We start from the raw sequence: 18,219 nt of genomic DNA, 5'->3' as shown, positions 1-18,219 counted from the left end.
GCCCTAACAAAGTAACTAGTGATCTTGTACTTAAATGTTATTTGGGGAAATATTTTGATGAATTAAGGAGAATTATGAAGAATGAAAACATAGACGGACTTTTTAACAAGAGTTGTTTTGCATACTTTCTCGAGCTGCCTAAGGACTGCACTCTCTGTTTCCCAATGAGCATGGTATATGGTCTTTTTAAGCGCATGATCAAGTACGTAGGTGATGATAAAGATCCGAAGAAATGCAAAAAAATATGTACGAAATATGGATCAACTATTGTGTCATGCCGGTTTGTTTTGGGTTAAAAGAGTTTGTCATAGTGAAAGGCTTAACATATGATCATCCAGAAGAACCTCTCATCAAGGAAACACCCCAAAAAGGGTCCAACAAATGCAAGGGAAAAAAAGATGGTTTGTTGGGCATTGTTGGACATAGTAGCTACAAAGCGACGAATTTGATGGCAGATTTCAAGGATAAAGACATACCAAAGCACTGCAGGGAGAAATTGTTCTTACTTTGGTTTGTCTATTCCATTTTATTGGCAAAAGACATCAGAAAAGTCATAAAAGATTATTTGTTGACGTTTGCTGATGATTTTGACAAATTTAATGACTATCCCTGGGGATATGACAGTTACTACTTGACTGTCCAATATTTACTGACAAAGCTATCCACAAGGACGATCACATTATACGGTGTTCCCTGGGCTTTCATGGTAAAATTAATCACTATTTTTACTCATCCATTAATTTATTATGCATATACTTATTATGACTTCTTTTTGCTTGCTTTCTGTTTACATTTTTTTAGGCTTGGGCATGTGAAGTCATTCCCCCCCCCCCCCCCAAAAGAAATTCAAGGTTTACCCGACTGTGGTTTCTCATCCAAGTATCCTTAGGTGGTTGGCGGCTGCAAAGGGCTGCAAAAAAAATATTAAGGAGTAGGACATTGATCTATTTAACCCTTTGGATGATGCAGTACATCTTTTTTCAACTAAAATAATTTATCTCAAAGAAAGATATTGAAATAGATGTTCCATCTGTTGCGACAGATGGATCGTCTGTTGTAACATATTACCCGTCTACTACAACTGGTGTAACAGATAGGTAATTTATAATGATAAAAGATCCATATTTTGAAATAGATTAACCATTTGTTTCTCTGGTTCTCTAAACCCGACTCAACCGATTACCCATCTGATGTAAATTATGCAGCAGATGTGTAATGTGATGCAACATATTGTTAATCTATTGCGACATACTGATCAGCTGTTGCGGCAGCTAGATTGTCTATTGCATAAGTTGGATGTGTTAACATCCATGTAACCCAACTTACTGTAAATTATTGTTATATGATTTAAATGCCTCCTATCTTTTTTTATAGGTTGTGCATCCTTGGATCGGGCCTACCGATGATAAGCTGGGGATGTCTTCTTTTCTTACTCTGGTTCTTACTAATACAAAATAAGACCCAACGGTGGAGTTAATAAAGAAGAAATTAGCTGGAGCAATATCCATAAGAAGAGCAGTTAGGCAAGGTCAGCCTAATGTTGAAGATTTCCACGACCAACCTCAAACTGCAACAGATCTGGGCGCTTCTTCTGGGGTATTGCTGGTGGAGTTGTTTGTGATGGTGGTAGCCATCCTGATGCTACTTCTACTGCCAGTCATGATTATGATCTTGTTGTTGCTCAGTAAAAATTAAATACTTTTGAAAACACCCCTTGCTCAGGTCCCTCTCACCCCTACACCGGTCCCTCCCACCCTTAAAGTGGTCTCTCTTACCCTCCTTGCTATAATATTCTCATTGCAAATACAAAGTATGCAAGGACAAAGAGGATAAACTCCTTGAAAATCTAAAGGCACTGAAGCTACCGAGGAGTTGAAATCCAGGAGGGGTGTCATACCATCCAACGAGGTGGGGGAGCCATGCACTCCTACAGTAGCGGTTAGAAGGAAGAGAAGAAAAATTAGACAAATTCTCTCCATTCTGAAAATAGTAAAAAATGCAACTCCTCTCGCTCCAAGAGTTGTTGAAGTTCAGAGACCACTGAAGAAGGTGGACATATTCACGGCACCTAGCAAGGGTTAAAAGAAGAAACGACAAGAAATCATGAATGGCAGGACGAAGGTTCAAAAAGAATACACCATGCATTCATTTGCCGCCAAAGACTTCACAAATATGACAAATATGTGTGTGTGGTACGAGGACAATATAAGTTTACTTTTGCTAACCTAGCCTTCCAATCTACTCCACGAAGAAGAATCTATGCAGCAGATGTGTAATCCGTTGCTATAGCTTGGTATTCTATTGCAACATAATACATATATGTTGCATAAGTTTCATTGGCTGGGTAATCTGTGAACTGATTCAGAGAACCGTCTGCATCGGATTCTTACCACTGTGTTTTTATTCTTTACAATTGCTAACCTATTTAAAAATTATCTTCTTATACCATAGTATGTTGATGAAATTCTCTGCTTCATGATGGGCAGTCAATTAGCATATCCAGATGCTTATGATGCTGCCTATAGGATAATGGACCTCAACTTATATAACAATTTCAAGGATAGGTATTTTGATCTCCATAAGCTATCTGATTCCAGTGGCCTGGGATTTTATAAGTTAGATTCTACGTTCCAATGGGATGAAGAAGTGATTAAATAAGTTATAGATAAGAGGCCATATCCACACAGTAAGAGCTGGACCAAGGTAAAGAGAATCCTTGCAGTCATGAACATGAAAGTCAAACATTTTCTTGTTGTTGAGATACTACTCTACGAGAGAAATATTAAGGTTTATGACTGCAACTTACTTGTCTTCAGCGAGGACACGTTTTTAGCCCACATGTAGCAACTCTTGAAGTTATTACCTAAGTTGTTCACACAGAGTAAGCTGATGGATCATTTGCTGACTAAAGTCTTGACGAAGGAATCATTGTACTTTGAAGGTCGAAAAAAGAACATTGAGCTACCAAAAAATAAAACTGGTGTAGCGTGTGGGCCATACTTGCTTTCATACATTGAGTATTTGCTGACCAACACAGAAATGATCGGTATGTGCGACACCGTTGTGGAAAAAATGCAATTGGTCTGGTCTTATGGGGTACTAACTAAATGGTTGGAGCCCGTGTATAAAAAAGAATATGTACAAAGACAGAAATGAACATGATAAAAAAATTTCATTTCAAGCCACTTCACTTTACATGTAGTAGCAATAATTTTTAGGTCTGGCCAAGTTAAATTTTTATGATGCAATAGATTTTATATATGTTGTAACAGATATAATACCTATTGTGATAGATTGATTATCAGTTGGAATAGGTTGATCATCTGTTGTATTAATAGATGTTTTCCAGTATATCTGTCGCAACAGATATCTAATCTATTATAATAAATAATCTATCTATTGCAAATGATAGGTAATCTATTGGAAAAAATTAAGAAAGTAGGAAAACCTATTATATAATTTCCAGGAGATGATCTACGTGTTGCATCTCATGTTGCAACATATGTCTAAATTTATTTGATAAGATATGTCGTCTGTTGCAGCAGATATATTATCTGTTGTGATATTTGAATCTAGCATTGTATTTCAATTAATATATTCAAAATTAAGGATTAAATTATATTCATAGACAGCATAAAATAAGTCAAATCCTTCAAAAATTACATGAAATAACTCAACAAATAAATGAAATGTGAAAAAAATTATTATGGGCACAAATGATCTACACTACAAATAAATCAACAAGCGGAACCTAGAAGAAGGTGACTCGTGCAGACAACTGACTCCTTTTCAATAGAAAAAAATAGCCAAACCAACCCAGTTGGCTGGTCAATCTCAAAGATCTTATCGGTTGGCAAACCGAAGATAGACGACCACGGTCCCGGCCTTACCAGCACCGTAGGTGTACTAATAAATGAACCCATGAAACCAACCTTCTTTTATGACAAAATAAATCAAAAGGAGGATAGTTTATTACATTGACGGACTCAATCTATAAAGATCTAATCAATATGGACAAGTTGTTCTTCATCCGGTGTTACGAAATTCGACTTTGGTCATCGTGGATCTTTAATGTTGCTTGCGTACGGCGTCTGAGATTTCGCTTCTCCGTATTTTCATAAAAGAGCAGCATATTTTTTGCAGAATAATCCGGCATCAAGTTCATTATTTGATACTTGTAATCAATCACTTAAATACTCCGCGTAAACGACAATAAAAGGACCGTAATTCCTGCATTTTAAAAAAATAGATAATCCATATCTTGCAGTTCATGCAAGCGTTGTGAAATTTATGTAATGAAACTAAATCATAACACTTATACTTACAGACTAATAATGGTTTGTTGAGCAATTCCTTCAATATTTTGTACATCAAATGGATTACCCATTTTAACCCGGTATGCTTCAATCGTTGACCAATCAGTACGAACCTTTTGGTCCAAAAAGTCACTCATATCAACGTAAGTAGGAAATATTTTGGCCAATTTTGTATCTCAGATGAAGTCCCGCAACTTCTTTTTTGAGACATCGAGTAATAAATTCTGATGCGCCTCTCTTTTAGAACGACGACAGCCAACACCCAGTGGAATTCATCACCACAATTGATTGGGATGTATACTTCATCGACCAAATGCCAAGGTAAGCTAGCCAGAATGTTAAAACCTTTGATGATGTTGATTAAGCGTTCCTCATTTTGGGAAACTTCTGCCTGTTGTTGACAATACCTATCGTAGGCGTTATTGATGTAAACTTTGTACAAACAATTTTTGTCGTGTACCTGTATTGTTCTTGTGTTTGCAACTTGGCCTTCTTTTGGAGGTAGTTAAAAATGACATCGATGTGCTGCACATATTATCAAAAATTTTGAATTATGTGATGAAAAAATTAATACGAAGATGCAATTTAATAAAGCATTAATTAATAGTAATATGTATGGCATTAAAACCTCATCATTCCAACAAGTTTAGGGTTGTGACATCAAATAGAACTAATTCTTCGTTCTGGGATGTGCAATAACAAAGTCAAACATATCAAAACCAAGACATGATTCGTTTACTTTGTAGCATTCATTATTTTGTTTTCTACATGATGATTTATATGTGTTAATGTCACGTTCTTACAATAAGAATAGTATAAATCAATATCTTTAAAAATTGATTTATTTACCTACCGGCATGATGCTTTAATAGCCCATCGGCAATCCATTCTGAATAGTCGTTCATCAGCTTTGTTAGTTTTTTTGGAGCCTCGTCCGAGATGTTGAACCCTTCAAATGGGTAATTCTTCCGTTCTTCTGAACTAACAGGCCCTACTTTTTCTTCTTCTTTAGAAGCAGTTGATGGATTATCAACTGTGATATTATGCTCTTCAGCAGTGGCTTCTACTGTGACATCCACCTAGAAAGCCAAAATTGTCAATGCAAGTTATAGATACATAACAGATTGTCCATCTGTTGCAATACAAGAGCCTTATATTGCAACATATGGATAATCTATTGGAATGAATTTGAACAGGTAAATCAGAGCAGTATGATAATTTTGAACAGATGACCTATCTGTTGTAACATAAGACTCATATATTACAATAGATAACGTATTTGATACAATAGGTTAGATAACAGTTGCAATAGATGAATATATTTGTTTGATAATATTTAGCAGATGCATCATCTGTTGAAACAGATACGTGCCTGTTTGTTTGTTGGAACAGGTGTTGTACATTCACCTTCTTTGGCTCATGCTGGTCTCCTGTGGTCGTTGCACACTGAACATCGGTGCAATACAAAGACAGAGGCATTGCAATTTTGCTTTATTCGATGCTTGATGATGCCTTGGAAGTATCTTTCCTTCTCCTCTTATCCGCCTTGATCTCTAGTGGAATGTATGGATATGAAATTCTCTTTGATAGAATGACACCCCTTTTAAATGCCATTTGCTTTGCAGAAAAAGTTAGTGCATTAATAGCATTATCACTCTATCAAGTTTTGCCTTGAAGTTTTGATATTTGTATGCAGAACATTTGCTAGATGTGGCAAAATCTGGAGAAAAATTTGTACAACCAGTATGATCATAACTACTACCACTACCACTACGACTACCATCGTCAACAGTCGTAAGTCCACCCTCCAAAATTATTTTTCTTGTAATGGTTGTTGCTCCAAAGAATTCTATTTTTATTCCATTAACAACCTTAATGTTCGGTAAAGTTTGCACAGATCGTAAAGTAAGAAAAAATGGCATCTTCAACTCTTGGTTGGTCGAAACAAGCCACAGATGGACAATCTAAAATAAATCGGTACATATATTAGAATGATGATGAAATCATTTAAAATAATCATTACTTAAAATAAAAACTTGATTAGAATTAGACTTAACTTGATTAGAATTAGACTTACTCTTCCTTTGGGGGGGTGAAAAGATCAATAAATTTTGCATTTCTATCGATTTTGGCCGACAACCATCTCAGAATTCTTGGATAGGAAACTTCTTTCTGGTAGTTCACTTGTTGTCTCAAATAAGGAATGACTTCAAATGCCCAAGCCTATAATATAATGTCAATAAATCAAAATCATTATTGAATAAAAAAATGATCAATAATATCATGATAAAAGAAATATTTACCATGAAGGCCCATGGAAAGCCATATAAGTTGACTGTCTTTGGCATTAACAAAGTCAACAAATATTGGACAGTCATTTTAAAGCGTTCATAACCCCAAGGATAGCTGTTAAATGCCTCAAGAACCTCGGAGAGCTTTATTAAACCAACGCTTATGTTGTTGTTAATGTCTCTCGCCCAAAGAATATTATATACAAACCAAACCAAGAACAATGATTGCTTGTGCTTCTTTGAGAGTCTTTTACCTTTCAATGCTTCTATCAAATTTTTATTTCTGAAGCTTGCACCAACAGTTAACACCAGGTCATCATGATCACTCAACTTTTCTTTGCCTTTTTTGGGTGTGAGGGGTGCTTTTTTTGGTCAGAGTAGGTATAACTTGAGAAGGAGAAGGAGGATAACATTTTAGTCTGGTAACTATGCCAAACTCCTTCCAACCAAAACAAATAGGCATGCCACAGTAATTTATCCACACCTCATCCATCTTGTCTTTGTTTTTATACATAAACCTACACTTGAGAAGATCGTATACCATTTTTATCTAGAAATGAGCATTGTTGTCCTCTAGTAAATCAAGCTATTACCCAAAGCAGCTTTCCCTAAAATAAGCATCCAATTTTAGTTTTCGAAGTATTTTTCTAAAGACGTCGAAAGATTTTCCCATGGCTGACTTAACCATAAAATCACCTATTAAACTTGTGGCACCATCGTACTGCATTCTCATAGGATAACAATCAATGCTAAAGGTTTTGACCAACTCTTCGGTAGAAGGGATATTAGCATTTGGATCATCTTTTTTGAGACATTCCTCCTCCCCGTGTTCATTATCTTCTGCTCCTAATTGAGATAACGCTTGTAAAGCAATCTCATAGAGTGGTGGATGTAGCTGAGCTGTTGTACTTGTTCCTTTACTTGGACTTGAATCGGTTTCTTTTTATTTGGGAGCCATATTATCTTAAATTAATAGAAACATAAAATAGATAATAATTGGTTAATGCATCATTAAAAAGGGATAACAGTAAATCAAACATGCACAATGGTAGACCACACATCTATTGCACCAAGTATGTTATCTGTTGCAATATATAATCAATCTGTTGCAACGGATAAGTAAACTATTGGAAACAGTAAAAATAGATCTCTAATCTGTTGCACCAGGTAGTTTATCTATTGTAACATATAACCAACCTATTGCAAGGATGAGTAATTCATTAGAAACAGTAAAAACATATCACTAATCTGTTACACCAGGTAGTTTATCTGTTGCAACATATAACCAATATGTTGCAATGGATGAGTAATTCATTAGAAACAGTAAAAATAGATCACACATCTGTTGCACCAGGTATGTTATCTATTGTAATATATAACCGACCTATTGCAACAGATGAGTAAATTATTGGAAATAATAAAAATAGATCACTAATTTGTTGCACCATGTAGTTATTTATTGCAACATATAACCAACTTATTGCAACGGATGAGTAATCCATTGGAAATCATAAAAATAGATCACTAATCTATTGCACTAGGTATGTTATCTATTGCAATATATAACTGAGCTGTTGCAACGGATGAGTAAATCATTGGAAATAATCAAAATAGATCACTAATCTGTTGAAATATATCACTCATTTGTTGAAAAATGAGTTATCCATTGGATCAATATTATTTAGATTTATTCCAAATAGAAGAGTCATCCATCGCAATAGATGAATGATCTGTTAGATTATTCATTTGTTGCATCAGATATTCATAGTTACATTAGATTTTAATCTGGTGCATCAAATATTTTCATCTGCTGTATCAGATGTCTTCATCTATTGCATTAGATGTTTCATCTATTGCAATACTATTTTTACCAAGAAAATAATAAATCAACCCAGCAATACCAACACATCATACACACACACTAAGAAGGGGTCTCCACTAAGAACATCAACTATGAACAAAAATTACCAGCAAATCCAAATCAACAGTACAACGACAAGAAGAAGAAATCCCAAAAGTTAGAATTTTATTTAGTCCACATTTCTATACTAGAAGATTAGTTGGCTTAAGTTCCTCTTTTCATAATTTTTTACCTGTGAAAAAGGAAATGTGACGACGAAGAACTTAAAGTTGTTGTCACCGGAGAAGTCTTCTCGTCGATTGACGATTGAAAGTCGAAATGGAACTCGCCCGACTATTTTTTGCTAGAGGTTGAAGTCGCTGGGGATTGAAGGGAGAATTTTACAGAATTGTTGGCTGGAAGAGAGTTGAGTGAAGCTATCGAGAGAGAGAGAAAGAAGAGAAACTGGTTGATTTGGATTGAAGAGGGGTGTGGGTTGATTTGTATTTTTGAAAAGATTAGAAAGTTTTGAAAATATTAATCAAGTCCATAACTAACTTAATCAAGTTTTCTAATGATGTTTGACCCTTTAAGTTGGTTAATTTCACCAATCCTTCATTCAAGACTTAAAAGACACCTTTCCTTCAATTTTCTCAAGACACTTGAAATCATGTGTGGTTTTAGAAAATCACTAGGCCTAGCATGAAACTAGAAATGTTAAACTTTGATAAAATATAAAGCTGATAAATAATGAAAAGGGCTAAAATCCTAAATAAAGAAAAAATACTTTTATTACTTCAATACTGAAAGTCAACTAAAAGACGACATCAACAACTGAATCCAACTAATTTCTCATGAATCATTTATAACACATGAACTGAATGAGTATGCTGGGACATAGCGTTGAGCTACCTTTGTTAAATACAAACTAGAAATTAAGCAAAGCATAATCAAGTCATTCATAGTGAAGTGTCTATTGAAATATCTATTTTAGGCCTAAGTCTGAATGTCGATTCTACATCATAAAAAGATGTAATGCAAGAAAAATGGTTAGTATAATTGGATGTATTGGCACATAATATACCTGAATGTAAATAGTAAGCACATATTAACTAAAAACTAAAATTAAACATGACATTCTAACCAAAACATGATAAATGGATCGGTGTCATGGGTGTCCACAAAGTTGTGTCAATTAGAGTTTTGCTTATGGGTATGTCATGTACCACACTTATAATTAGGAAGCTACGAGGCATTTAGAAATGTTTCACTATCTTGGTTATTCTACTTTCGGGCTATGGAGTCTAAGGTTTTGAACTCTTCTCTGAATCTTTCTTGAACAATCTAAAGTTCATCAAAACTCATCTATCCCACTCAAGTACAACATGGACGGATCTAGTTCAACTTATGGGGCATAAATCCGGCTAAGTATTGCAGCTTCTAGTTTTCCCCGTGGAGCCTAGCAGTTTTCACTGACCCTATCTCGTAAGTTGATACTCATACTCGGTTACATTAAGGAGAGGTTACCAATTCTAAGTTTTATTATCCTAATAATCTAGTGACCTAAATAGTGATAGCTCTGTCACTTCAGTCCTGTCCTATTGGTTTAGGAAGAAATAAGGTAAGGTTGGTAAATGGGCAAGGTAAGGGGGTCTTGGTCTTCTGAACAAAAGGGAAGGCCAATGGTATAGTGGTAAATAGTCTAAAATGAAAGAGTTGGGTGAGTCTTAACTTCTATTCTATGTCTTATATTCCCTACCTGGATTTAATTTAGGAGAGGACGGGTGTTTTTAGATTGGTAAATTCTTCTTGGGCACAAGGTACCCAATCTCAGGCCAATGGGGCCCACTTAACATCATCCCATTTTCTTTATAAATTTTATAGTTGGTCGCATCGTGGTTGTTGTGATGGAGGAAGGAATCGGCATTTTGGTTATGGTCAGTTAGGTTTCATGTGATAGGGATGTCCCATAAGGGTTACCACTTGGGCAAATAGAGTATTGGCTACTACCTCTGGCTCCGACATTGGTCGGAATCATCTCAATATTCTTACTATCCCTTGAAATTCTGAGGCATCTTGCGATATCGACACTAGTATGTTAAAAACTCTTTTCTTTGGGATGTGTATGGTTTACTTGGTTCAGGGTTCTCTTTCTTTTATGACCTCATTTGTGATTGTGTATTTTGGTGTCAAGGTTACTTTGGACTCTTTTCTTATTCTATTTCTACACTGGTATGTGACTTTACGATTACCTAAAGAGTCTATGAGGGTGTGTGGTATCTGTTGGTAATGAAGGAGTCTTGGGTGATTTGTTTGACTCGAATGTGGTGGATTTTGATGGATTGGTTGCACTCATGCTTTTCTTTATTAGATTGTTGGACTCATTTATCTCCCAGGTGAGTCGGTTTTAGAATGGGATAATGGGTTCGTTCCCTAGCTATTAAGGGAAAAGTTATATCACATCTTAGGGCTTGGTAATAGGTCTCTAAAGGGATGTCTTTATCGTTTGGTCTGGATTAAAGATCCTAACTCGAAAGGTTATTCTTTGGTTTGGTTTCGGTGGTGGATAAATTTCTTGAGGTCTTCTTGATGACCCTCATCATGTCTTTCTAATTGGGAGGTTAGTTTGGGATTGGTCTTGTTTTAGACACTTTTCCAATTTCTATTTTTTCTTTATAGAATGGTTCCGGTAGGTTAAAACAACTTAAAGGAGCAATTTAGAGACCTCTTAGATAAAGGTTCTTTTTATCTTAATGTTTCTCCATGGAGTGTTTTGTTCTTGCATACATAAGGGAAATGGTTTCCCCAGAAATGGATAGGTTGTCGGTTGGTGGATAAATAATTTGGAGTGTCCTTCTTGTTGAGAGGACTATATATGGATATTCTATTTTATATGGGGTATTTCGGTAGTATTTAATGGTGGTTGGTAGATCCTAGTCTTGAACCTAGATGCTTGATCTTGGTAAAGGGAGTATGTTATCTTGGGAATAGCAATGCAGGAATTGTGGAGGGTAATTTGGTAGGTCAGGGGTCTAGTCATTGGATAGTTTAGATTATGGAGCTTACACATATCTTTGTCCCTATAGTTGTATTTTATTGTTGGCATGAAATTGATTAAATTCATGGTTTTGAATGTGGGTTTTGGCACAACTGAAGGCTTTGACATGATTACTCATTTAATTGATTTTCCATCGATTATGAGGCATTATTCATGCTTTATTTATGTTTATGAATATTGTGGGATGCATGGGAATGTTAAATGGATTTTAGGGTACTATAGATTCCCTAATTACTTGATTCTAGTCTTGGAAATTTTATGCTCACAAAACTGTTTGTGAAATTGCTATTGAATATAATAGTGTCATATGGTTTAACTATTATTGAATCTTTGTATTGCATACATGGTTAAAGGAATATGAATTAGTTTTGGTTGGATTCAAATGATTCTGAAAGGCCTTGGTGGCCTTGGTTTTTGTTTAATTAGAAACCTTAGAGTCAATTTGGTCTCATGGTTTTTGCATGTCTAGATGGGCTCTAGGTAGCATTTGGTTGAATAAGGTTTTGTGTATAGGAGAACCAAGCGTCCCTGGTGTATATCTTCGGTGATACCCATTAGAACAAAGAATCGTGTTCGTCGATGTGATGGGATAAAGGTTGGTGGTTAACCTAAAATTCCCTTCTAGTAGTAGACTTCAAGGGAAGGTCGGGTTGCATATTCTGATGATACTCTTCTCTCCCGATTAAGAGAGAACTCTACTAGTGTTGCATGTATTCATTTAGCGCTTATGCCTAAGGTTCGCATTTTGCATTCACTTTATTCCCTGGATATTAGCCTTGACCTTGTGTTAAGTTACTCATGGTATGTGTAGTTGTATTTCTTTCGGTGTCCAGTCTTAAGGACTCTTCTTATAGTATGATTTGGTTGGGATGTTTCTTCATTATAGTCTAGGTGGTGGTTGTGAAGTACTTCGTGCCTATAGTGTCATGTCTTGTCTCTAGGATCTTACCTTAGGAGGCAAGGATAACTCTTGAAGCCCCTAAGTGGGAGAGAGTTTAGGGTGACTACCATAGTTAAGATTTTAGAAGGTAAGGTAAGGTTTTTATCATGGGAAATAGTTAGGAAAGAAATGGGTGGTCAAAACCTTGTGAAGGTTGTAAAGGGTGCAAGATCTTTTGATAGATAGATCATTTTATTGATTAGTTCTTTCCAAGAACCATTTTTATTGAGTTGTGACAACAGATTATATATCTGTTGCATCAAATAACTTATCTGTGACAACAGCAACAATAGAGAACCTATTGCATCAGATAATATATTTGTTGCAATATATAATCTAACTTTTTCATAAAAAAAAACTATGATTATATCATTAATCCAAATTTACTGACTTTTTTATTATATAAATTTAAAAAAACACCTTTTCAATAATCATTTCTTTAATAAAATAATAAATATTTTTATTTTCTGGCAACAGATATAATGGATGATCTATTTTAATAGTTTTTTTATTTCTTCTAATAGCTGATACATCAGTCGCAATAAATGAGAAATTTGATGCATCATCAACATTATTGAATGTATGTGCTTTTGATTTAAACAAAAAGTCACGACTCTTCACTTTTTTTTTAACAATCATTATATAACTTAATTAATCCAATGTTGCGAATTTTTTTTAAATTAAATAATCTTTCTTTTACGGTTATAAATTGAGTATATCATTTAGTTCCTTATTATTTATTAACAAACCGTTTTTAGGAGAATCGCGACTTTTCACCACCCTCTGTTGCCACAAGTGTTCAATCCCTACCTCCAACCGTCGACATGTTCAGAACAGGGAATAAATAGAATGATAATTAAATATTAAATAAGAATTAAAAATGCAGAGTCGACCAAAGAAAACCAAACAAAATATATACATAGATTTTTGAATCTCTTATAGGTAGATCCGATATAAAAAAGGAAAATACATTCTCTAAAAGAAAGAAAAAACATAACCTAATTATTATTACTACTATTATTATTATCATTACTATTATTATTATTATTATTATTATTATTAATATTATTATTATTATTATTATTATTATTATTGTCAATCAGACAATTTTCATCCTGCAGCAGCAGAGCCTCCCTCCTCAGCCTTGCTCCGAAGTCGGCCAAATCCCTTTGGGGTTTATCAAACTGCCTTTGAAGTTCCCGCAAGGACTCGATATGAATCTTATTGTACGAATCTGGATCAGCCATATTTGTACTGTAAGTGTAGTAGAATGAACGAGTGAGAGATAGGAAAGGAGGCTGGAGGGACCTATTTATAAATTATAAAATTGGAAGGGGTAGTCAAGCAAAAAGCCACAACTGTTCATATATCCCTTAATTAAATAAAACTGGTGACTTTGTGAATATATAAATTAAAAAAAATGGAACTAAATACAATATTTTATCTTTTTATTGTATTTCAAAAGGAAAAGAAAATTATTTTAAAATAAATCTAACAGATGGGTAATCTGTTGCAAGATATATTTCATCTGTCAGATAACTTACAACATATTGACAATCTGTTGCAGCAGATGGATATATCAGTTTGCTTTTCCAACAGATGTAGCATCTGTTGCAACTTGTTAGTCATTTGTCTATTCAATTTAAGCCATAGATGGGCTAGGAAGAATAAGGTGCATGTATATGGATCCACTATCATATGTGTGTGAGTTAAGAAGTATTACTGATAAGGTCACTGGGATAATACATACAAAGTACAATGTTTTGTGAATGATGTTTTTAACTGATTAGGCACTGATCATTCAAACAAGATCCTGCATTATACAGTTAAGTTTGATGGGTTCGAATTGACAAGGTTGAGGGCCTAATGAAGAAGGTGCAGATACCCTGTTACGAATTACTGATGGTTGTTGCTCGTGTTTATGCATGTCAAGTTTTGAGAAGGGATCAATATTTAGTGTCATTGCATAGAACCAATAGCAATTGGACTTAACTTTAAGTGTGCATTGGACTCTGAGAACACCTTCGAAGCCTTGCACTGTATCAAACAAAAACAAAAAAATAATAGAAATTACCCTAGCCTAAATTTATACAGAAGGGTTGATCGAGAAGATGATTATATGCCAGAAGGAGCCAAAAGAGTGCCTGCGAGAGAAAAGGGAGTTGAAAAAAGACTATATCATCTGAGAGCTAATTGAAGAGGATACATAGGGCAGAAAGTAACTTCTAGCAAATTTGCCCGAAGAAATTATCTTAAAACAACATGAGAAATCTGAATCAAGTGCAAATATGAAAGTGTATCCGATAATGTAAATTCGTCTGTTATCTCTTTGAAAGAAAAATAATGCAAATGGACACTTTGCTAGGGAGTTGTGACTAGGTAACGTGGTCGGGATTATCACCTAGATAAAAAATAATAGAATACCAAGAAAGCCATCTTACGGACATCGAGGGTTAAATTAATTTACAATAAGTCTAGAAAACTTGTGCCAAGAGCAACTGTAGTTAAAGTAAGGAATCTAAGCGAAGGCGGCAATTTCTAAATTTTAAATTTCATCCCATGCCTTCTTGTTTGTGGTTTATATTAGGTCCACTGTTGTTGACCAGATCGAAACCACAAACAAGATTAAAAGACAGATTGAGTGTCATTACTTCCTTAGCAATATGGATTAATTGATTGTGTTATCTTGCCTTAGCATTCTTTCAACATTTCTTGGAGAAGATCAGAGGCTTTCTAGAGTACATGAATCACCAATAATTTTCAACCTTGCCTCCATTTTGCTAATTCTATATTCAAGCTCGTCGTTGCCATCTTCGAAGTTGGTATAGTGTTCCTGATCTCTTGTGAGCTCGATCAGGAACACTACCTTCAAAGTACTGGCATTGAAGAAGGCCTTCAGAACACTTTCTTCAGAAGCCTTAAACGATACACAGAGGGTCGTTGTGTTTGTTTTAGGACAAAATATGTTGATGCACACTCAAGATATAGTCCCAAGCATTGAACAACTCACTTTTATCGAGCGTTTCTCAATGCAACTTGCTCAACCAATTTGATAAATTAATAAGCAAGGAGTTACGTAGTATGTGATCTAAACCGACTCTACCAAGCCTATCAAATGTTACGTAACTACAGCCTCACTACCCTATCAAAAAAATTTGATAGAGTTGGTGCACAAATCAAACGAGCTAAATCTCTCAGCCTTTCTGTTGATCACTCTTGTCCAATTATAGATGACAAGATATTTGCTATGCAAAGGAAAAGTCTACACCATAATCTCTCGATATCACTTGGTATTGAGAGATTACTGATGATGCCCTCAGAAAACTTTTTGCCTTGGCAAGCATTTTTGGCGATGATGTAGACTTTTGTATAGAGAATATCTTGTCATCTATATTGGAGAAGAGCAATCAGTAGAAAAGCTGAGAGATTAAGCTCGTTTGATTTGTGCACTAACTCGAGCCAATTTTTTTTATAGTGTAATGAGCCTGGAGTTATGTAACATTTGATAGGCTTGGAAGAGTCGATTTAGATCATACGCTATGTAACTCCTTTCTTATTAATTTATAAAATTGGTTGAGCAATCTGCATTAAGCAACGCTCTATAAAAGAGAGCTTTTCAACGATGGGGACCACATCTTCAGTGTGCATCAATACATTTTGACCTAAAACAAACAGAGCGACCCTCCATGTATCCTTTAAGGGTTCTGAAGAAAGTGTTCTGAAGGCCTTCTAAAATGCCACAACTTTGAAGGTGGTGTTCCTGATCGAGCTCACAAGAGATCAGGAACGTTTGACCAACTTTAAAGACGGCAACGACCAGCTTGAATACAGAATAAGCAAGCTAAAGGCAAGCTTTAAAATTATCAGGATTCATATACTACAGCAAACCTCTGATCTTCTCTAAGAAATATTGAAAGCAAGCTAAGCCTATAAAACACAATCAATTAATCCATATTGCTAAGGAAGTAATGACACTCAATTTGCCTTTCAATCACGTTTGTGGTTCCGATCAGGTCAATAGCAGTGGACCTAATTGGAACCATAAGCAAGAAGGCATGGGATGAAATTTAAAATTCAGAAATTGTCGCCTTCGCTTAGATTCCTTAATTTAACTACAGTTGCTGTTGGCGGAAATTTTCTAGACTTATTGTACATCATTTAACCCTTGATGCCCGTAAGGATGCTTTCTTGGTCTTTTGTTATTTTCTATCTAGGTGATAATCCCGACCATGCTACCTAGTCGTAGCTCCATAGCAAAGTGTCCATCTGCACTATTTTTCTTTCTGAGAGACAACAGACGAATTTACTTTGCCGGATATACTTTTATATTTGCACTTAATTCAGATTTCTCATTTTTGTAAAGATGATTCCATCGGCCAGATTCGCTAGAAGTTACTTTCTACCCTGTGTCTCCTCTTTAAGTAGTGCTCAGATGATATAGTCTTTCATCAACCACTTATTTTCCCTCAAAGGCATTCTCCTAACGCATCTACTGGCGTATAATCATCACCCCTAGCAACCCAACCATATAAATTTAGGCTAGGGCAATAACTATATTGGTTTCCCATTTTTATTAGATATAGTGCTAGGCTTCAAAGGCGTTCTCAGATTCCAATGCACCTATAACACCCCAACTTAGGAAGTAGTCCCATATCGGCAAAACACAGGAGGCCTACTGGGTATATAAGTAAGCAAGCCTAACTCCCTAGTGACGCATTTTAAAGTCATGCGGTCCTGGGCCTAGAGCGGACAATATCACTAGTGGGTTGGGGAGTTAGAGGGGTCTCTCGAGCCTTCATGATTCGGGATGCCAGTCGTAGTCGGGGCCTCGGATCGGGTCATGATTAAATGGTATAAGAGTCGCTTCTGTATTGTCCATGTCGACGTGGGCCAAAGTTCAAACTGAGTGTAGTTAAATCCCGATAAGGCGGGGCAAACCTCAGTCCTGAGTATAGGCAAATCCTATTTGGTGGGGCAAACCTTAGCGAGAAAGATGAGTCCATAAGGGTGGTGTATGTAACACCCCAACATAGGAAGGAGTCCCACATCAGCAAAACACAGAAGGGATACTGGTATATTAGTAAGCAAGCCTAACTCCCTAGTGACACATTTTAAAGTTGTGCGGGCCTAGGCTTAGAGCGTACAATATCACTAGTGGGTTGGGGAGTTAGAGGGGTCTCTCGGGCCTTCGTGGATCGGGATGCTCGTTGCGGCCAGGGCCTAGGGTCAGGTCGTGATAGCACCCTAAAAGTTAGTCCAATCACTATTGAATCTCTTTACAACAACACCAAAACTAAATACCTTCACAATGCTTGACGAATAAACATGAGCAATAACCAACATTAAATCTTAATAGGGTATCAGAACCATATTCATGCTCCCTTGGCCTTATCAGTTTGGACCTACCAAACTTAACTATAAAATTACAGATATCTTGTTTGAATGATCTATGACTAATCGGTAAAAATAGCATTCACAAAATCAGTGTACTATTTATATGTTTCCACGATAACATTATTAGAAATACATATCTCCCATATATGAATTGGTTCCATCTGCATGTAACTTATTCCTCCAAACCCATCTTTACTACAGCCTCTTGTGATGGTCAGGCAAAAGTTGATCAACTGTCAGTTCCTTATATCTACAAAGAAGAGAAAAAAAAGAATTGATGTCACAGAAAGAACATTATTCATCTGTTTAATAAATGTAGAGTCTGAGGCATTAGATGTGGAGTCTGTTACAACAGATATGGAGACTGTTGCAACAGATAT

This window comes from Capsicum annuum, chromosome 6 (assembly GCF_002878395.1).
Source record: "Capsicum annuum cultivar UCD-10X-F1 chromosome 6, UCD10Xv1.1, whole genome shotgun sequence".
Taxonomy (NCBI): Eukaryota; Viridiplantae; Streptophyta; class Magnoliopsida; order Solanales; family Solanaceae; genus Capsicum; species Capsicum annuum.
Note: the sequence above shows the minus strand (reverse complement) of the source record.